This window comes from Acyrthosiphon pisum, chromosome A1, assembly GCF_005508785.2.
Source record: "Acyrthosiphon pisum isolate AL4f chromosome A1, pea_aphid_22Mar2018_4r6ur, whole genome shotgun sequence".
NCBI classification, from domain to species: domain Eukaryota; kingdom Metazoa; phylum Arthropoda; class Insecta; order Hemiptera; family Aphididae; genus Acyrthosiphon; species Acyrthosiphon pisum.
Window position 1 is genome coordinate 52,662,537 of NC_042494.1, and position 24,418 is coordinate 52,686,954.

At 30.9% G+C, this 24,418-nt stretch overlaps 1 protein-coding gene across 4 annotated transcripts in view; it reads left to right on the top strand.

Annotated features, from left to right (window-relative positions):
• The window catches only part of LOC100159047 (methyltransferase-like protein 9), a 127,863-nt gene that overhangs the window by 90,939 nt on the left and 12,506 nt on the right, over positions 1-24,418 (top strand). The window lies entirely within an intron of this gene.

Consider the following 24,418-nt stretch of genomic DNA (forward strand, 5'->3'; position numbering starts at 1 on the left):
CGGTAATAATATAATATTAATGTCACGGTGAGGATTATACCTACTGCAGTTTTACATATTCCCATAATTAATAATTATTATTGTCTTGTTTTATCAGTGTTAAGTTATTTTTTCCAAACTCATTTCATTTCTCGAAAGCCCTGTCGACGACCAAACAATCATTCTATATAATATAATATATTTTTTATTGTATCGACGGGCGTACAGACGGTTGTACGTGTCCGTAAGTTGTTTGGAAATACATAAAGTTACTATGTTCAGTTTGAGACTAACATGCAACGATATGCTATAAACGGATTTCGATCGATTTTCGATTATTAATCGGCTCTGCAGTACGCGAATCTGATACAGCGGCGGCGCAGCTCAATGTTTTTTTTTATTATTAATTCCGTTCGTATTCATAAATATTAATATTGTAGAAAGCATATTATGGGATCAGGACGATGGAGATCCTAACCCATATGTAGATAATATAGGTATTATCTATTCCTGCGAAAATAATTATGATTTGAATAGGATCAGGAATCAGCCAATCCGCGATCGCACCATTACCACCAAGCCGTATATAGACATTTTATTATATAATATATTGGTACGTGCAGTAAGTCTAATTACGAATAATATGTTCTGACAATTATGTGCAATCTACACCGTGCCAAATCTTATAACAATGTTATATTCATTTCCATTTAACTAACTGTACTACAGGTGTGGGCCTATAGATTACATTATGTTCTGGGTAAATAAGTAATGTGAAAACAGTCCTGCAATAGGCGATTACGAAAACCACTTGGATTACAAACATGCTCGATGCGTATACTTTGTGCAAGACGCTATTATTTCCTGGCTAATTTTTATTTTAATGTTTATTTATTAATATGCATTATTTTCTATTACAATCTTAAGTCACGTCTCACGCCACCACTTGTTTGTAGAAATATAATAATTATCGTACTAAAGATTGTAAAAAATTGTCATCACGCAGCAATACTTGGTGCAAAACGTTTTCGAATACATTATATATTATAATTACAATATGCAGTTGACATTTTATCTATAGGTATACACAGTGCTCGAATTGGGAAAAATTAAGTAGAGGAGCTCAATCTAACGATTTAAAAACTGCGTTCCAAGGGCGCAATTATTCAACACAGGCCATACAAAAAATAGTAGGGGTACGCAAAAAAAAAATAAAAATAGTAGGGGAGCTCCGTCCCCCTGCGCACCCCCCCAATTCGAGCACTGGGTATACACTACAGCATGGGTCTTCATTCCTCAACTCTCGGGCTGTCCTGCTGTCTTTATTTGAACCCCACACTACAGGGTGCAGTATTGTTCTTATTGTGAACCACATGCGTATAACCAAACGTAAGACATTGTGTGTTAATACATAGGTACGTCATTTATTCTCATAACGTCTCGTCAGATACGTCTACGAAGTTTGAAACTCCTCCAGTTGGGAAACAATAATAGTTTTTCCTGGAAAATAATACGCTAATATATAGCCGATAAAAAATTGCGCAGACAGAAAATAAAAAACGATTGCGCGTGATGTCGATATACGTCATCGTACTTCATATTTTATTACATCGTAGAGTGTGAATTGTACGAATTTACACACGTATAAATGCGTATTTGTAATAATATATTATATAGTATTGATTGAAAATAAGAAGTACAAAGCAGCATTTATCCCTTGGCGGTTTTTTTTTATGCTAAGCTCGCTTTTCTGTTCAGAAATCGTATAGGTATATGATATATATATATTCATATGTAAATATATATACCGTATAGGTATAAACTGGTATAGACTCATCTGCAATGGTATATTTTCGACATTTTTTCGGTAATGGTACGAGAGGGGACTCCTAAATAGTGCCTAAATATACCAGACTTCACAAAATTCCAACCGTATTTCATCCGTTTCAACGTTTCGAAATCTAATATTTAAATTTTAAAATATAATTTAAACGAACAGTAATCCTTGTATACCTATATAGTATATATAGGTACATATCATATAATATTATCATACTTTGCAGTACGATCTAACACTTCGTAAATACGTCACTGCAACGATAACGATATGTATAGAAGGCGACGATAGCGTATAGATATAATAACTGTAGGAACCTACAATTATTTCGAATTTTTTTCCCCCGTTATCGGGCAGTTATATTTTATAATACTCTTAACAGTATTCTTTCTCTTAATATTTTTTTATTATTTTAATTTGTTTAGCTGTTCTATGCTTTAACGATAATAGCTGTTAATCGTTGCTGCTGCTGCCGCCGCCGCAGATAATATAATTATGTACGCTTTGATCTTTGACTATTAAAATATTTTTGTTGGTCTAACTACGTAATGTAATACGCCTGTATATAATATTATTATATTTTTTGGTGTACCTACACGACAAACACGTCTCTAGATCGTTTTTATTTTTTTTTATGTAAAACTCGTTTCGGGATAAAAAAAACCTATTGTACATAATATTATTATGTTTCTATATAATATTTACAAATGCAAAAATATCAATTTGTATGCAATGAATAAGTATCCGTAGATAATTCATATCAATAAACGTGTATATGCGTTTTATTCACAGTGTGAATATTTATCATCCAATCACTCTAAAAGTATAAAATAAAATATTATCCGTTCAAAAATCAATTATTTTATGACACTGTATAGTGTATATTTTCTAAATGCGTTAGTTTTTCTACTAATCTGCCAATACTGGTTTTTGATTTTATAAAAATCACACATTGCAATTATACTCTGCAGATATTAATTTTGTTGCTTGACCGATAAAATTGTTAAATATACCTACATTTCTCGTATTTAGTTTTTTTCTTCACCGAACAATATTATTTCGATTTATTTTTTCATGACACTAATATTTTAACATAGATAAATCAATGCATATTATACATATTATACCATAATAATTATTATTATCGTATTCCAAATAAAACTTTATTTTATTCTAAATCACATTTATACAATAATTTATCAAAATCACATTGCGCGAAATAAATAAATAAAAATACCATTTTTTAAAACTATCTAATATATTGATATTATATTACATAGTAACTTTTCGAAGATATTTACGGTAGGTAAACAAATATTGCCCCGGAGACTTTATTTGTATATGCGTATTTATGTACGTGGCCCACTGTGCCTTATATGACATAAATTATACGAATCCAATTCGAATGGCTGTTTTAGTAAATATATATTATACATACAGGCCGTGTCTGTATGTGTGTATATAATATAATTGGTTATTGCGGTGAATATATAGGGTTTCAGTTTCATCAGAAACATATTATAAATCTATATAGGATTCAATTATGCCAACAAAATATTATAAAATAAAAATTATACCTGCCCATCATACTGGCGATCCGTAAAAAACAAACAACGAGCTTTACATATTATGTTGTTATTATTATTATTATTGTTTTTGTAGGTACTTTATCGATTTTTCATCAATCGCGCGTGCATCGTTCGGAATATGGTATCGCCGTGGGTATATAATGTCGTTAGGTATAAATTTCATTCCCTCACGATTAAAAAATAAAAATGTATACAATTTACTAACCGTAAAACTTTATACGTTTCATACATATATTATACTTAAATAATAGCGTAGAGAAGTCGAACAAAGTTGTTCAACTAAAACTCGCATATAATAATGTATTATATATCATAATATTATGTATGCATAAGTTAGGTCTGTCGGGTATGCACGTGCATCGTGCTGCAGTTGTACGCAAATACGGTCGCTCATCGTATATTATATTATGTATAAACGTCGGACATAATAATCACCGTGTATATTATATATTATTATTATATACAATTACTAGAGTTACAACAGCGGGCATTTTTATTCTATCGCAGTCCAGGTATATCATATTATAAAGTCATTATGGTATATAAGAATGTGAGGTGCCTTTACATGCGACTGTTTGTAATGACAATACTCTCCTAGACAACGATAAAAAAAATAATATTACCAAACCATTTTCCAAACTAAAATAAACGCTAAAGCGCATCAATCAATAGAAGGTTATCCGCAGTAAACACGCGAATTTATTCAGAATAATACATTTTATAATAATATTCAAAAATATAATAACGGTTTGATCTATTGAGCGCTCAAGTCTCCTTGGAATCACCCCCTCCCTCCCTTGACCATCACCCATATGGATACGTCTGCGAATTTGTAACTCTCCTGTCTGTTATTCTATAACGAAAAATAATTTTATAATATAATATAATAATATGTTGTTATTGTATAATTCTTGTATCACGCATTCAAACTCTTCATAATATAAAATATAGGCATTGCGTATATTAAATCAAAAAACTCGTGGGCGTACACTGTATGTATTAATTAACTTCGTGTTGATCGGTGTAATCGATGTAAATTAATACGTTACATTATATTGGGGCGTGCTCGTATATTAACACTATACAGCAGTGTGTAAAATTATTATTTTAATATATTATCGCATATCGCTTCCGCGCCTTTGAAATAAAATTCGATTCCTTTGCGAGGATATATTATGGGTATATAATATATTATTACGATTACTTTTCGAAACGCATTCGACCGCGTTTACGGTATAATATTGTAACATAGGTAATATTATAATATATTATGCATGGGTATGAATTTAGTATGTACGTATATTTTGTATAAACGCTACACACGTAGGTATATACATTTGCGCGGTGACTGATGACTTTGATTATTGATATAATACATTATTATATAATTATTATTATCATACTCATTTGCGCGTACACCTTATACTATAATATTGTATTGTGTAAATTAATTCGTGAAATATGTTGCTCACCTATATACATATGTTGGTATGCACGTGAAGGTACCTAAACATAATATGTACAATAATATAATATGAATGGAAAATAGATCAATTGGACGAATAATATACGAATAGTAAGTATAATAATAATAATAATATTAACTACGCCGCCGGTACTGATATAATATAGCTACACACACACACACACACACACACATGCCATTATAAAATATAATATGTGTTATGTGTATGAGAATCTATATTGGTGGACCACCACGAAGGACCTGATTGAAGTGCTAATCATACATTCATCGAGGGTCAAATACTGAAATATACTGTTAGTGTTTTTGTAGCCGCAATAAATATAATATTATTATAGTAAATGAATAATAAAATTAGACGCTTCTATTTTATTTCGATTTTACGTTGTGTCGCTGTATATATATATAATATAGTATGCGTGTATGATAATATTATAATAATATGCAATATATCTCCACCGTCCACTCGCATTTCGTTTAAACTTGAACTCAAACAATAATTAATATAAAAATAATAGTATTGTAGGGATGTGCCGTAAAATCTTCCAGTGAAGTATTTTATGCGTTACGTTATAATAATAATAGTATAATATATTATTATAATACTGTAATTTATGTACGTGGCACACGTTAATGTTCTATTGTACTGTATTTTCTTTATTTCTTCTACCGGTTTTTAAATTTAAATTAAAGCTCCTGACAAAACGGTTATATATAGGTACGTTCATATATGAACGTGAACAGAAAGTTCTTCTATCGCGAGATAATATTTGTTCTATTATAGGTGATACCGTAATGATGAAAAAGAAATTTTTGTGTTTATTCCGTCATCACAACCACGACTTATAGATAATTTAAGAGATTTTTTTTGAAATTAGCATTTATTTATGTAATTAAGAATTTACAATTTTATTTTAAATTTATCTCCCATATTGTGTCGACTTCTTATCTAACTGATAAATTATTTATTTTTTTTACAAAAATTCATACTTTAGTTAACATTCGGTTATCAATTTTTGTTTTGGTCATATTTTGTCATTTGTATTGATTATTTCACTATATTCACTTTTCAGGATTATTTTTATGTTTTTAGGAAGTAAATTTATTGTAATAATTATTTCGTTGATTAGCCCATTCCAAGTTAAAAATTCACAAAAAAAAGTGGTTGACCATTTTTTTTCTTGTAAACGTTTGTATAGTACATAGTAATCTTGGAACTCATATGGGTATATCACCCCAAATCGGCCAATTCATTTTTACTGAGGACACTGTGTAATCTTTTCCTGCTAATAATGTTCCAATAATCCTATATTATGCTATTAACTTTTAAGCAAATTGATAACGTGAACGGTGACATTTATCGAGATATCAAAAAATATATCATACTATACAATATTAAGTGGTGTCAGTATTCTGCAGCATTGCACCGAGAATGTCGACTTAATAGTATCTGCTGTCAATTTAAACGAAGTCAATTAACAATTACACAATCACGTTTTACATTCACAACAACGCTTTTGATCATATATTTATCTGAACAGTTATTACTTATTAGAATGAACTCTTTAAAGTAGTTTCTAATTATACCTACTTGGCTGCTACTCGTATAATGGCATTTATAATTAATGTCAAGATCTATTATTCAAGTAATTTAGTAATATAGTGAGAATAATAGATTCAAAATATGTAATTGCAACAATTAATTATTCACAATTATTAATGACTTTGAGAAGTGTAATTAGGTAATAACTGTTTAAAAACTCGAGACTTTTAACTTTTAAGGTATACCTAATTATATAATAATAATATTTCGTGATGGTTAATATTTAAATTTACTATAAAAAATTATTATCATAATTATATAGAAAATATTTTTGAAAGTAATATAATTAGGCAAACAATTGAAGCATACAAAATATAATAGTAATTACATTTTCAAATCTTGTAATATATTGTTATATTGCTTACAATTCATAATATCAAAGTTAAATTTTTTATTATTTTTTTTTTACAAGGTCAATGTTTTAAATTCTGATCAGACCTAGGAATGTTATTATTTTACAATAATTTTCGTTTTTTATTTGCGTATCATTACGTGTGGAACAGAAAATTAGCTTCAACCTTCAACTTTGAAGGTGGTTTCTGGTAAGAAAATTGATATAGTTGTTACTTCGAGAGGTTAAAAGTAGGTTAATCGTATCAATTGTCTTTTTAATTATTAAAATACCGAACTAAATTTTTGTCATAACCCAAACCGCTTGGAACTATTGTAAATGCTTGATATTTTCACATCTAGTATTAATGTATTCTAGACACAATATAATTTTCAAAATATTTTAGCTCTTTTTGAACTATTTATAAACATATTCAATTTTAAAATTGTCTAGTTTTTTTCATTTTTGATGATAAAAAGCATGGAAATGTAATAGAAGGTTCCCTATATAAGTTGTTCTTATTTATATTTTAAAATATCAAATGAAAGTATCTATAAAATGTTCAAGCCATCATATATCCTCTATAATATCTTCCAAATTCAGTATCACAATGGACCTATTATCCTTAGTACACCAAGTTAAATAGCTCAAAAGCTACTCCTTTGCATTTAGATTTAGATAAATCAACCTTTTCAAAAAAGTAATCTGCATAACACTGCACAGGCATCAGGAGTTTTTTTCTCATTTGAAAAAACCTGCTATCGTCACAGGACACACTCTTTAAGTAGTTTAAAAATCTAAGGATTTTAGAATATGTAGGTAATAGGTATTAGTTTTTTATAATTAGGTATATTTAAAAACTTAAAAAATCAAAATTGGGTTTCACTCATTATCTATTAAAGAAAAATTGGGATTAGCATGCTATCGGAGAATCATTCTATAGTATTTAAAACTGTATGATCACCCAACTCTAGACCTAATCACCGTATGTGAGTGATGTGTTTAAGGACTACCTACATAATAATAGATATGTAGGTGTATGTGTATCAGAACAGTTTTCGATATTGAAGAGAAAAATAAAAAATGAACGTGTGAAGATCGCGTCGAGCAAAGCGTGTATAATTAAAAACCGTCGTACTCATCATATTATATATATTATGAGAAAAAAATTAATTAAGCACGCATTGTGTCCGCGTCGTTAACAATAACAATAACAATAATAGTAATAATAATAATAATAATAATAATAATAATAATAATAATAATAATAATAATGATAATAATAATAATAATAGTAATAATAATGAAAATATTGTGCGTGGACAACAGAGAATATAAAACATAGATGACGGACCTGCCGTATACGTGTCATAATCATATATATATTATATATATTGTTCCTACTTCGCCTGTATGCGTATATAATATGCTTACAAATAATATATACGCCAACGCGCTTGTGTATCAGGTGTAGGTACATGGAGTTTATAATATATGTATATATATAAATATATTATTATATTCCACCACGACTGAATGAATGAAACGCGATGAACTCGCTGTATATATATATCATATATATATATTATATATACGTTATACGTTATACGTGTATAAATATACGTATAGATACGCGTCTCTCGCGATTTCATTGAAGAGACCGGACAGACTTCTTCAGTACGAGAGGTATAAATTATCATTATATGCGAAGAACGGAAACGGTGAAAAGTCTCCTTTGTCGTCGCGCCTGCAGTACATAATATATACATAAGCGTATGTAACGACGATATATTATACTACAATATAATATAATGTACAGTGCGTGTACCTATATATATATATATAAGCGTTGTCTCGGTAGGATAGGATACTATATATACATGTACAGCGAGATTGACGTGATTGACATCTGTGATGGGTCCACTATGGCTTCTGCTGCTGCTGCTGCTTCTCCTTCTGAGTGCTATCGTATAGTTTGTCGAGATTATTATTATAAAAGAAAAACTGCACGTATATACAATATAATAAGTACTTAATATTATAATATATTATGTAGTATAATATACGTTGTATTCGATACAATCATAAACTATATGTGTATGTGTGTATTTGTATGTGAAACGGAATCAGTGGTGTAATTATTAGTGCTTGTTTGCAAGAGGGTGAATGGTAGAGAAGGGTGAAAGAATATACGTTCTTAAATCACGTTTTTAAAAATGTTTTATTCTGATCGAACTTATACGCAGCTACAACATACATGTTCATATGTGGCTACGTAATATTATGTCATCTTCATTGGTGTGGACATTTGGTCGAATTGTTGGGAAGAGTGTAAATAAATGTAGGTACATACAATTTAATTACGGGGGAGAGGGGTATATTGACATTTCTGGAGGGCTCAGTCCCCGATATCTCCAAACTATGTCAGCCTATATAGTAGTATTCTTTCAAAAAATGTTTATAAATAATTTACTATGATTAAATCGACACGTTGAGTATAGTTTCTGCGGCAAAATAGGTATTACAACGATTAATGTTTAATTATAACAAATCTACAGCGAAGCGACTGATACAATATTATATTATTATATTATATATTTTTATGATCTATTGTAGTTGGTTCTACAATATTTTTTAGACTGTAAAAAAGCTCATGTCAAAACGAAAAGTTTCATGCGAAATGTCCTATACCTTATTGTATAGACTGGAAATTGTAGTTATATAGCTACTCCAGAGACTTCGTTTTTCCAATTTCGGTGATGAGAATTCGAGATTGCACACGTGGTTTTTTTTTATCGAAATCCCTAACCCATACACGGGTTTAACCGTTCAGAATCGTTTTTCAAGTGCAACAATTATCGCGTTAAAATTAAAAATTAATAATACCCCAGAGTCTTGCACCATCATAATATTCGGGTTTGAATGGCCGAATTATTTAATATTGCAGCGCGTTCCACAATCCACATAATTACTCCGTTTCGACGTCAGTTCTAGAAACGTGTATAATAATAATATATAGGTAAATGTAGTAATATAATTAAAATACCTAACTAAATCCATCGGTACTCGGGGTTCGTTGTTTACTAAATTACCGTAAAATCGATTTTGGTGGATACATGTAGCTGCCGATTATTATACTTAATCATAATAATTATTGAATATAAAAGAGAATTAATGTATAGTACTCATTTTCTCGCGTAGTCTTTGTAATCGACAAACCAATTCGGTAGTCTGTTGAATGTTTATATATTGTAGTCCATTTCGGGTCTCTCTCATCGCTGTATATACAGATTAACCACCGGTCGGATTTCGTTTTAATTAAACAAGGTTGTTATATAGCTTGTTGTGAGCTTAATCTTCGTTTAACGCACCGAAGGCCATAATATGGAACGTAAATTCGGATGATATTATATATAGTTTCAGCCGTATGCGTGAATATAACGTTTTTGTGTAAGTATAGACAGATTTAAATTTTAAAATAATAATATAAATAGAAACTATAATAATTACCTATATAATATTATGACGCGCAATAATTATAAAATATGTTGTTAAGGCTGTAATTTTGGAAAATGTATTCACATTAAAAGCACACCATTATTTACTATATATAACGCCTATGATGCATAGGTATTATTATATTGTATATTGTTAATAGCTGACCTAAGATGAATCGATATGAAAATAAAATTGCATTCTCTGTGCAATTCTTCTAAAAGTGAACATTCAGTAAGAAAACAACGCACGCATATGTTATCTCCGATATGACATTAACGCATAATAACCTACTAAATATCTAGCAATTTCAATTTTATATTTTTAGCTTAAATATTAGAGTAAATTCACATATTATTAAACTTAAATTCAAGAACATAATTTGTGTTTTCTCGCTGGTTTTTACGATATTCAAAATTATATGCGAATTATGAATGCTTAGATATAAGACAGTAATAAACTAATAAATGATAACTAATGAAAATATCGTAAAATATCAACTAGATAACGCAGATAATGTTCTTACATTTAAGTTTGATTATAGGAATATTGATCCGTCATTGTTTTATAAAAATTATCCACTAAATAATTTACAGAAAATAAGGGGGGTTCTCATTTGAAAAACAGGAGTTTGTAATAAATTTGTATCACCACAGGACACTCTTTAAGTAGTACTAAAAATCCCAAGAATTTGAAAATATGGTCTTCACTCTTCAAGTAGTTATATTTAAAAATTCCAAAAATCAGAATTTGAATAAGTTCAATATTAAATAAAAAAAATAGGGGTGAGTATGCTAGGGGAATCACCTTACATAATATGGTTATACTTATATAATATTTAATATGACGTATAGAAAAATTGTCTCTGTTCTATTTTGTAGTATATATAGGTAGGTAGAATGTGTATAAAATATTGCAATTGTATACATAATATGAGTTCAAGTCGTATTATAATATGCATTATTTTAAACAGATTTTGTATTTTTTATAACTATATAGCTATGTATCATATGTATATAATTATATGTGCAGATATCATATTGTCGCATTTCATACGGTTGTTGGACGATAATATTATGTCAATTGTTTCTATATTTTTATCATTTACTCCAGTTCGAGAACGTCTTTATTTTATTGCGAACTTTAAAGTGCATAAAATTCTATACATAATCGTTTGCAAAGCCAACGTTTTTACCGACATACGGACTATAAAATATATTATATTCAGAGTACAATATACGTGCACATTTATGTATGTATAAAATGTGACTTGGTTTTTAAACGGTCGTATACGAAATAATATTACAATGTCATATTATGGTGTGCGTTTCGCGACGATTATTCGTTCGGTTAGCTCCGGTTAGTCCCGTCGATTTCGGTTTTTTGACTTGTGTTGCTAAGCCGATTTAACTATGATAGACCTCTAACGAAATAGACTGAAAGAGGTTTTCTAGCAGAAAGAGAGAAATATAGGTCCAAGGTCCACGTCGTTAGAAAAATATAACATACAACTTATAGTTCACCTGTATATCTATATATTCATTAATAGCGAAAGGGAGAGAGAAAGAAGTAAGACAAAAAGAAAAAATAACATTTTTAGAAAAATATAGCATATAACTAAGTCCATTTATATACACATTAATAGCGAAAGAGAGAGAGAGAGAGAGAGAGAGATAGAAAGAAATTGAACTATAAAATAACAAAGTTTTTCGAAAAAGATACCATATTAGTTATTAGTTATTACATACATTTGGTGCCATCATGCACAGGTATTTACTATCTCCAGCTACCAATCTTAGCATTTAACAACGTATAAAAGGGTATGGGGGACGCGCTGCAGTCCATATATTGATATAAGAATTTACCTATCTATGGGTTTGATTAAATACGTGTGTAGGTACACTGTATGGATACGTATAGGTAATAGGTATCTGCTATATACAGTTTTTCGTCAGTATATTGAGATAGGATGAGCTCAGCGTATTTATAATATTAATACATATTATATCCAAGGTAGTGTTCTTGGACCCATTCTATTTATAACATATATTAACGAAATTTGTAATATTAATTTTGATGGGTCGATAGTTAATTATGCTGATGACACTTGTCTTCTATTCTCACACAGTCACACAAATCATGGGATGGGGTATATGAGAAAGCCTGCAGAGGTTTCAATCAGATAATAAACATTTTAAACAATATAAATCTATCTCTAAATGTTGATAAAACTGTGTTTATGCCATTTTCAATTAATAAAACAGATTGTAACTTCAATACTATAGCAATTAATAGTACATGGCTGCGCCAATAATAAAATATGTAATCAGGAAAACTGCAAAATAATTAAAATAGTTGGTAAAATTCGATATTTGAGTGTTATATTTGATAACAACTTAAAATGGAATTTTCATATTAACAATTTATTAGGACAGCTACGTTTTATTACATTTAAATTGATCAAACTCAAAAACATGGTACCTAAACAAACAATGAAAATAGTATATTTTGCACTATATCAATCAAATGTCCAATATGGTCTACGAGTATTGGTATGGGGTGGCCTTCGGGATAACATATTAAATGCATTAGTAGTTAATCAAAATAATATAGTCAGAATTTGCCTAAATAAATTCACTCTAGAAAGATCTCCGAAAGCCAACTATAGAGAACTTGGTGTTTTGCCAATAAGGTTTTTGTATAAAAAAAATTGCTATTATGTACTTGGTTAAGAAATTTAACTTAGATAAATATCATAAAGAATCAAGCAATATAAGAGAATTTAGGAAATTTGACTTGACTGTTAATTATACAAATAAATATTTTGGATAATGTTTTGTAGATTATTTTGGACCAACGTTTTTCAATTCTATGCCTTTTGAATTTAAAAAAAAAATACTTGGGGATGAAAGGATTGATATTAAAGGCTCAGTATATCAATATTTATTTCTTGAGTTAAATAATGAGTTGCTATAATTTTATTTTATATCTAAGCTTTATAAATTTAATCTATGAGGTTTTATTTGTGTATCTTAGACTAATATGTTTATTCTATATTTCTTTCTTTATCATGTACATTTTCTTGATAAAATTTCTAAACTATATTTGTATATTTAGCTTTATACGTACTTAGAACTTATACTTTATATCTTGTAAATTCTATAATTATAATAATTGTCTCATATATTATATAATAGCTCTCTTTCTCCAACACAAGCTTTGCTTAAAGGAGAAAGATAATCGAAAATGTTACTCAATAATAATGTATGTATTTATGTCTTTTTCGATTAAAATAAATAAAAAAAAAAAATATCATATAATTATATTATATGTATATGCATATATTGTAAGCTAGGTATATATATATAGGACAAATTAAATGTAAAATAAAATAAAAAAAGTTCTCTCATAAATTTAGGTACCTAGGTATTAATGTATTATATGTCGGTTCAATTTTATTTATTTTCAATATTGACTTACAACTCCCACCCACCGGACATGCGTATTACGACGGCAAACATCATAGCTATAATTCTGCAGACCGCAAAATAGCTATAAGCATTTTACTGATATTTCTCGATTTTCAGATGTGTATAATATATTATTATTATAATATAATATTTATGTGTGTACACTGTACATATTAAAGAGATTAGAGAGATGCATGCGAGCGCGTTTGTTGTATTTTTTTTTTATTTTCCTTCTTTCATTATTCTTATACCGACTTAATTAAAGTGCCACGTGCGCTTTATACATTATAATGTACACAATACTACGACTAACTGATACTACTACCACTAATGATAATAATGATAATAATAATAATAAAATTAGCATAAATCGAATGACCGTTTATTTCTCGTACCTCTATTATAGGTATATGCAAACTACATAGTACATATACACTATACAGCGGTACAACACTACAATAGAATACCTATATGTGTTGGTATTGTATATTTATATTATATATATATATATATATATAGGTATGTATATAATATTGTAAATCCGACGTGCAGGAGTACACACACGGTGCAGAACGCGGTTACATGACGACGATGTGAAATAACTTGAAAAAAGTGGAAAAAATACCTGGTGTTTGCGCGCGTCAATAATAAGGGTAAACTCGCGTGGGTCCGCACCTTCCCTCTCGCTCGATTACCATAATAATAATATGTAACATGTAGGTATACGTACAACACACAGGCATATACTTTCTTTATATTTGTATACACATTGTGTCGCGACGCGATGCTGCTATTGTGTGCGAATATATAATAGTAATAATAATACTCGTTAGCCGTATATATATTTATCATTATTATTATCATTATCATTTTACTCGACTTTAACGGCGGCGCCTAAGTGTATAGAAACTGCTGCTGTTGCACAGGAGCGTTTCTTTGGACAAACAAACATCGATGCCGCATATATAGTATAATATAATGATATTATAGTCACTTGTTGTCGTTGTTGTTTTTATTGTTATTTTTTTTCCCCCGAACGCATTTCGTCCTCAATAAACAGTTGTCGCATTTCTGTGCTTTCGCGTCATGTGCAACTATACACAGAGGGAAAAAACGAGCGGTTATTATTATTAAGTAATTATTTTGAATTTTAAACAACTTGTAATAAATGCAAACATTATACTTGAGATACTTTTTTTCACGAGCGTTTAATCGAATCAGCTCGTATCAATATTGATCGATTAGTTTGGATTTTTCTTCTCTTCTACGATTTTGTATAATATTATATTGCACGTTTGTTATGGAGAGACTGCAAAGTGTAAAATTGTATACAAGTAATGTAAATCGTCGGATCAGGTTTTTCTCCCCGTACCATGTTACGTTTATGAAATGAAGCGTTTTACGATAAAAAAAATATTTATATAGGTACGTATACCTAAGTATATATATATAATAATACTTATGTATAATGGAAATTAGTTAAAAATTAAAATGAACTCGGCTGCTTTCATCCATTTCACGTGGGCAAAAACGTTTCAGAACATATAATATCTAAATTATGCTATTTAGTAGGTATATAAATTATCATATAAATTCTGTGTTTGATGTGTGTAATGTATTATTATAATTTGCATGCGTATATAGCAGCTAAAGGACGCGTAGTCGAATCATCACCCGTAGTAATTATCACATGAAACATATAGGTTTGTGTATAACGTGTACATATTATATATAGCATATGTATATACATATATTATTATAGTAATACGCGCAAGTAATAATAATATAACGTGTGTGTAGTTTTATGCAGACAATTAAATGCGCTAACATAATGCAATACAAAACGTCTGGGAAACGTTTTTTTTTTTTTTTAAATGCATATTTTTTTTGCTTTTTCTGATTACGGGCTATGGCCAGTCGGCTACAGCCGCTTAAAATATTATGTAGAATCGCGAATTAAACATACATAATGGTGTATGTAGGTACACGTAATAACGCCTCGCTCGTCCATCACGAAGTCATATTATGTTACTCATTTATATCACTCTAGTAATGAAGAATGGCCCTGTAGGGAAAACTGCAGCAATCAATCGCGTGGCGCAGTCGACGTGTTGAAAAATAAAAATACATATAATTATACGTGCAAAATTGAGTACCGATTGAAATACCGATCAGCTGGTAAAATAGAATCCTCGAACCTTGAATGACTGAGGCGGTCTATTATTAAAACACGACAAGACAATTTGTTTGCAGGGATGACGTAAAAACAACATAAAAATATAATAATATAACGTACTAAAATATACTCGAAAGTGTCATCATCAGCAATAGCCAATAATACAATGAGTATACATTTTAGTTTGGTAAACTGTTATCATATAATCAATATAGGTAAATACTCGTAACGTTTTTTTGTATAGGTAACATTTTACATTAAATACCAACGAAGTAGCGGTACAAGTATGAAATAGCATACTATACGCGAGTATCCATATCATTATTTAATAATGTGTGATAAATACGACGGTGATGATTCGTACACATACGATAACAACGACCGTTTAAAAGGCCATCGGCAATGACCGACGACGGCCAATTAGAGATGAAAACGCGTCTCGTCCGGTCACGTAATTATGGACAAATTATATTATTGTTCAATGCTTTGGTTTGGCGAAAAACTGGAACAAACCAACACTCGACGTGCGCGCGATAGTGATTTAAATATTATTCATACATATAGGTATATACCAGTATACCACAATTATAGTTGCATATGTGTCTACATTGTACCTACAACTGCCTTCAAATGCGTTCATAGGTGAACCGTGATAACCCGACCGGCGCGCCGTTTTGATTTCGGACTGCATTAAATAATTATTACTATATATTGATCGTCGAAGGAGTGTATACATTTTACCTGTGCACAATATTATCATGAGTAAAAATATTTGATTAATATAATATACAATAATCAACGTAATTTTTATACCTACTCATAATAATTATTATACTGTCTATAGGTGCATATTAATTAGATTATAATAATATCACAGTATTAATAATACTGTTTGGCGTACAATATACCATATAAAATCATATTATTATGTACAATATCCATCTACATAAAATAGTAAGGCTGTTTTTATATATTATTATATGTATAATATAAACATGTTAATACACATACTTCACGTGGTTTCGTGAACCTCGTGTTATATGACTTAGTTTAATTTTTTATCGGGAAAATCATTAATCTTTAATGTACTTTCTGTGAATTAAAGCTAATAGTTTTTGAACCTTTCATCGTCGTTTCTCATCTAGTACTGATATAAGTATAATGTTATACTTACACATGGCCCATTGAAATTAAAATTTTAAATAAAAACAACAAATTTATAGTAAAAAAAAAATCTGTATCACCGCAGATACCCCGCATAATGTATCATAATATTACATACACGCACGCACTGCGCCGATACGACTGTAATGATTATAATAAAAATATAATTACCAATTCAAATGATATGACATCGAAGGTTTGTAGATTTTTTTTATTACAGCAATGTCAAAGGCCATTGGACGGTACAATTTAACTTATAAATATTTATACAAATATTGTAGTTTACATTTGTTACAGTAGGTATAGATGCATTAATCATATACAACACATCAGATTAAAATATCTTAAAATGAGTCCTTTATATTATTATTTTCTTGAGAAGGTTTGCACTTAATAAGAAATTGAGAGTTAATCGGACGTGGCACGGGTCTGAGATGAGAGATTCTGACACAATATGACAGAGGGTATATTCGATTATCTCTTTTCCTTTTCGTACACTCGTGGCATTCAATGAGACATTGTTTTTCACGATGAATTTGTATATTAATGGTCAATGGACGACCAAGATTAAGGCGAATCTTTATAAACGTATGCGAATGTAATATTATAATATTATGATTAATATACATTATTATGAAATATTATATTTTGTAAAGAATATTATTATAGAATCGACGCCAGATCAAACGTTGCATTAAAATCGTGTTTGAAATTATATAATTATGAAATATTTTATCAGTGCCTGCGGGTGCAGTGACAATGATACCCATTATTAATTATACGTTTACAATGTCGTGCTCATGTAGTTATAAAATATATTTTTATAACATATTATTTGTTTGTGGGAAATGTGCATTCATTTTTCGCGTAACAACTTACAATCAGTGGTGGTCGGTGAATGCCTGCAGCAGTGCAGCCGCAAGGGAGAGTCTTAAAGGTACCTTATGATGGATAAAATAAATACTAAATGCCTTTCGGCAGAATGTTGTTAAACGTATAATCACATTTTTATTTTATTTTCTTCATTATTACACAACATGAAAATATATGTACAATATGCGTAAGTGTGGTGTGCGACAAATGTCAAATATACGTGTATTCATGTGCTTTATTCGGCTAAAAAAATGTAATTAGTAAGGAAGTTCTTAAATTGAATTATTATTTACTACTTTTTACTTTTTATTATACACAATGAAATTTTCAATAGGTATATTAAGATTAATTTTAATTTTTAATAGCTATTTATACCACGAACCAATTCAAACCGTTCTACTTCTACGGTATGTTGACAGTTGACTTAGAAGTTAATAACAGCAAGTAATATAATATTAATAATATTATAATTATTATAAGTTAATGTAGGTATGTGATTTGTTGTCGCATAGGCGCAATTTTAGGTTTAGATTTGGAGGGGCCTTACATATTTAAATGAAACAGACCCTTGGGGGGGCTCTGTCTATTCAAATACCATTAAAATATATTACTTTATGTAATATAATATAGGTGACTATAAAAATATTTATCATTTTTTTTCCTCACCCACCTTCTTAACGTTAAATATATTATAATACATCTAACTAGGTATTACTAAAATTACAAATATATTTTACTAAAACAAATTATAACATTTAGGTACTTATATTATATAATATATTATAATTGAAATTTGTAACTGTCGATTCGAAAACGCAAATTTATAAAAAAAATAACACTTCTATCGAGTAGCGCCTATATATTCTAGTCAAATTTAAATGTTATCACTTATTAGTAATGTATTATAATTATTAATTTGTATAATACTAATATATTAATAACCTTTATTATGTTCTTTGGGTGGATATGTACTCCAACGCTTACTGAACTATTTAGATTATATAACTGATGAAAGATTTCATACTTCAATTAAAATACAAAGTTTTGGAGTAGCCAAGCCCTCCGTGCCTCCCTCCCCCCCAAATTGAACCTATGTGTTGTTGGCTGTTGCCTAAAATTAGTAAATTATCTTATTACTTAAAAAAATACTAATTGAGCAATATAAGACATATAATAAAATATCCCCCTGATCTACTCAATGACGAGTATCGAGATACACTCAACGCGTATACTATACAGCAGAGTGACTTCTCCGGTTTAATTAGCTTTCGTCTTCACTCACGTTCTAAAATAGATTATGGTTATGCAATATTTACACTATATTATATACCTTCCTTCCTCAAATCACAGCAAACCCCCTATATTTTAATATAATGTTAGACTTTTTAAGTTGCATTTACTTCACATTTCTAGAACATCAGATCATGACATATTTTTCTTAAAATATTTTTGTGACAAATTTACTTGAGATAATCCCACAACTTTTTTCCATCGCTAAATGCAATTGCAAATTCGCATCACGATTCTGTCTTTTTCGAGTTAGTTTATTTATAATCTGACGGATTTTCAAAGATTTGCAAATGTGTACGTTAAAACAGAAGTTTTTGAAATCCTTTAAAATGTCTATAATTTGTTTTGTTTAAGTGGCTGCGGTAAAAGAAAATTATAATAAAATACCGAAAATATTGTCGCTTAATTTTCACGATTCAGCACGGCGGTGTGGATTAAAAGTGATGGATGTATATTTTATGCATGCACGACCTTTTATATATAATATAGCCTATAGGTGGTACATATATATTATATTATGTAAAACGGGCTCAGGCGGCGATGACGTCTATATATATACTGCCGGGAGCGTGTAGCATCGTCGACTGCAACGACTAGGGAATATTGATAGGCTAAAAAGAGGAAAAAAAGTAAATAAATAAGCAAAAAAAATAATAATAATAATAACATACATGTATAAAACGCCTTTGAATCTGTGCTCAGCGGGTATATACCGTCTTGATTGGCAATTTGCGGGCCTTTGAACCGCTGCCGTCGTATAGTCGTCGTCGTTTGTCTCGTCGACAGTGGCAGCGGCAGCAGGGGGATGAAAAAAGCTACAGAACGCGCGCAAGATGAAGATCTGCTATAGAATAAGAGCAACGGGGTGCAAGAGCAGAGCGTGAGAGAGGAGAGCGACTATAGTTCTCCTCTCCGGATAAATGCGACCTTTTTTCTCTCTATCCCAGCTCTCTCACTCACTCTCTCTCTCTCTCCCTCTCTTTCTATTTCTATTTCTTTCTTTCTCTTTTTTTTTGTTAGCGCCTTTTTGTCTACCCCGCCGCCGACTTTGCTCACCCTCCTACCGCCCGGCCCTCATCCGATACCAAAGCTCGTAATTTATTTCCCCCTTCTACGCCTTTCTTCTTCCGTCGTCGTCAACCCCGGTACCCATATATATATTATATGTGTATGCGCGTGTGGATGTGTGTTGTATGTATATATGTGTGTATGTTTACGTATATATATATACGTGCGTATATAATATGGAAATGCGCGTGACGCGAAATAACGAACCCGGAGCACACCGACAACTTGAGGAACCGGGGGGGGGGGGGGGGAGTAAAAGAAAAAACACACGCATGCAGCATCCGTATACGTGAAGAAAGAACAATATTATTCTTTTTTGGCCGCCGCCGCTGTCGTTACCGCCTCCTCTCGCCAGGTCTCTTATTCTCTCGCGAATCCTGACGCGCGCGCACGTCTCCGCATATTTATACACGCATATATATATATATATACAAGACGCTATGTACATACATACAATTTCCTTCGCGATCGTGTGTGTGTGTGTGTGTGCGTGTGTGTGTGTGTAGTGTGTGTGCGTATACTGTATGCCTGTATGTGCACACGTAAATATAGTGTTATTTGCGTGTCTACATATATATGGGACGTGTGTGTATGTGTGTACGAGTGTGTGAGGCCGCTCTAGAGAAAACTACCGATCGATCTCTCGTTAACTCCCGGTTCCTGCCGACGTCTTTTGCTCCGTTTTGCACACACGCGCGACAGGCGATTAATCGGCCCGACCGAATATACACACATATATATAGTATTATAATATATACCTATATAGACGCACCATTAATGCACATCCGAGTTACCACTCTGAGTCCCACACGAATATATACGCGTGTTATATACCTATGCATGCTGACGATTTCCCGGCTGGCCACCCGACCTGCACCTGCTCCGCATTGCTTTCGAATTTTTAAAAGAAACCAGTATATAGACATTGAATAAGGTTGACCGGCGCTATTGTGTGTTTCCGCGATGAAGTCATACGCTATGATACGTCGATGCAACAAAAAATTATTTATAATATATTGTATACTGTTTATATAAAATAATAATTTCCTATAGGTATATATTATTATCATAGATTATTTCTATTCACTAGATTATATGCACTATGAAGTTGACATTGTTTTCAGTCCGTACATTTTTTATAATATTATATCATTTATCATTCATAATATCATATTTTTATAAGATCTGTCGATATTCTTTCATACATTTACTAAAAGTACGCCCTACCTTGTATAGGTATAGTAATGCCATCACCTCACAGTGTTCAATTATATTCGAGATATAATTAAATCACAGATTATTAATTATCATATTATGAAAGTGTGCATTTTTCTTAGGAACAAAAAAAGACTATCAGGTGCCTATCACGTAAAAACTTTGAAAACACTATACTTGAAACTTTTGCGTCATAAACAAGCACATTCAAAGGCTTCGGTTTTAGTTTTTTCATATACAAAGAGAGGGACGTGCTCGCGTACCAAAGTATCCCTATACAAAAAAACATACATAGTGCTTATTATATTTATATATTTATATCGCAAACTTTAAAAGTACAAAAGTCGAGGACCAAAAACTCTGGGTTTCGTACTTTCGTTCTATATTTAAAAGTGAGAGAGACTGAGGGTTGTTGGGGAAATAGACACTATCTCGGTGAATTCATTTTTTTACTTGCTGTACATACCTGTACAGTAGATTGTCAAAAATTAGATAAATCTATACCCAGGTACGTATATTATATTATACTTAATCAAGAAAATACTAATTATAATTTAAATATTAGATAAGATAAACCACCCTATTAGTGATAGATACTGCCCGTCTTCTTCGCTCAGAATCGAATTTTCATATATTATAATGATTTAATATCTATATCATTGTATTCAAATTTAACCCGTCCATTATTAGTTATTACAGCGTGATCTACTCAATGAAAAGTTACAGCAGACGCTACCGTTCTTCTGTTTTTTTTTTGTTTGCAGTTAATTTTCAGGGTTCACAAATATTTTGAGATACATATACAAGATAAGGTTAGGGAGGGGGTAAAACATTGTCGTCCCGCAGGAGCGTGAGTGACAAGAGAGTGAAGAAAAAAAGACACATTTTCAGTAGACCGTCTTATTAGCAACGTTTCATATAATAGTTATATACTCGTAAATCTTTAAGCTTATACATTAACACCTGTGCATTAATTCTAGTTAAAACTGCTTATTATTAAAATCATTATAAATATTATAATTTTATGACTATAGCGATGACTTTCAGAAACAAAAGTTAGTATCCATATGTATACATAGGAGGGAGGTAAGGGGTAAGTGCAATATACGAATTTTGTATAGAGTACAACTCTAAGCCGAAGCCACGCGATGATACTATGATGTGTGATGACACAATATGGTTGCGATTTTGCAGAAATTCGTGCGATAGTTTAAAGTGACAGTCGCCGACAGTACATAGTACAGTAGATGTTATAGTGTTATAATTATTATGACTATAGTGTACTGATAGGTAGTTGTTATATAATAATCTCAATAGGTCGTTTAAATGAGCTTTTGAATTTCTAGGACTTGAGTCTCACCTAAAACAATATTATTTTTCATACACTATATAACCGACTTTGTTTTTAAGGCATTATAATTATTACCGTATTATTATTATACGCAGCTGTTCTCGGACCTATGCATAAAAAATCGTAGTTAACAGTTTTCAGTTTAGATTGCTAACGAGAACGGACTGTTATAGCTAAACACAATATATACCTACTTAAAAGGGCACGTCATATTATAATTATATGTCATTAGGTGTTTGTTTTCGAAAATTACGTTGTTTTACGCGTAATGTTTAATTTTGATAAGTATACCTACCTACGTCGTTCTGCACACAGTACCTATATATTAATATGCATATTGTATGATTCGGAGAGTTCCGCGGTAGTTTTTATATCGTTACCATACCATATATACAATTATAATATTTTTATTATACGAGTGCATATAAGTTCCGTGAAATATTTCATTATTAATTTCCATCATATATAATTTCTCGTTCTCGGAGTTGATGCGTATTATATAAGTTTTACGCGGAAAATTATAAAAAGTCCGACACCGTTGTGCCCTCTTTACTGTTTTCAGCGAATCGCATAAACAACAACAAACTACACGTCATTATAATTTATTGCCATATATTATAGTCAATGTGCGCTTTCCGAAGTTTTCGTTAATTAAATTTGTACGACACGACAGCGCGCGAGTCGCGTTTCAAATCGTATACAAACTTCGTGAAACGTTGCAGTTATATAATATTATAAATCACTCGATTTTCTTTTGACCGCCGACACACAATATATTTAATCTACAGATATCCTGCGTACATTTATGGAGCGAATTTCCGAAAAATAAAAAATAAAACTTGTTTTAACCCCTACAAACAGTCGCGGAAAAAGTCTGCGGCGGTCGGTCGCCTTACCCGCGCGACCCATCGTCGTCGTCGTCGTTTCGCGCGCAACAGCAAAGCAATATCAATTTTTTAGTTGTTTATCGAGTTGGCCTTTTCTTTTTTAACATTCAGACCGAAGTACGTGTGTAGAACGGGTGGGGAGGTGTAGTGGGTTTTTATTTATGACGCGGTGTCCGTCCGGTCCGAGGGGCATTATTTAGAACGACCGAAAAAGAAATCCCTCGAGCGCTTAAGTCGTTGACATATATATATATATATATGTATACACACTATATAATATATTATTATATAGGGTGTTGAATTTAACTTTGTGCACGACAATTATTTACACTACGGCGAGGCGTGGGTGGCGTTTGTAAAAACAAATAACGAAACTAGTACAAAAAGAATAAAAAAAATAATAAATATGGATTAAAGGCGCCGTCCAAATTGTCGCAACTCAACTGCTCTGTATAATATAATAATATAGGTAATTATGTCAGACCCAGACGATGCGTATTGCAAAACGTCAAAAGTTGTCTGAAATTTTGATAGTTAGAGTACAGATATATAATAATTATATGAACTATTTTCAAATCCTTTAGATACGCACTGTGTATATTGTTTG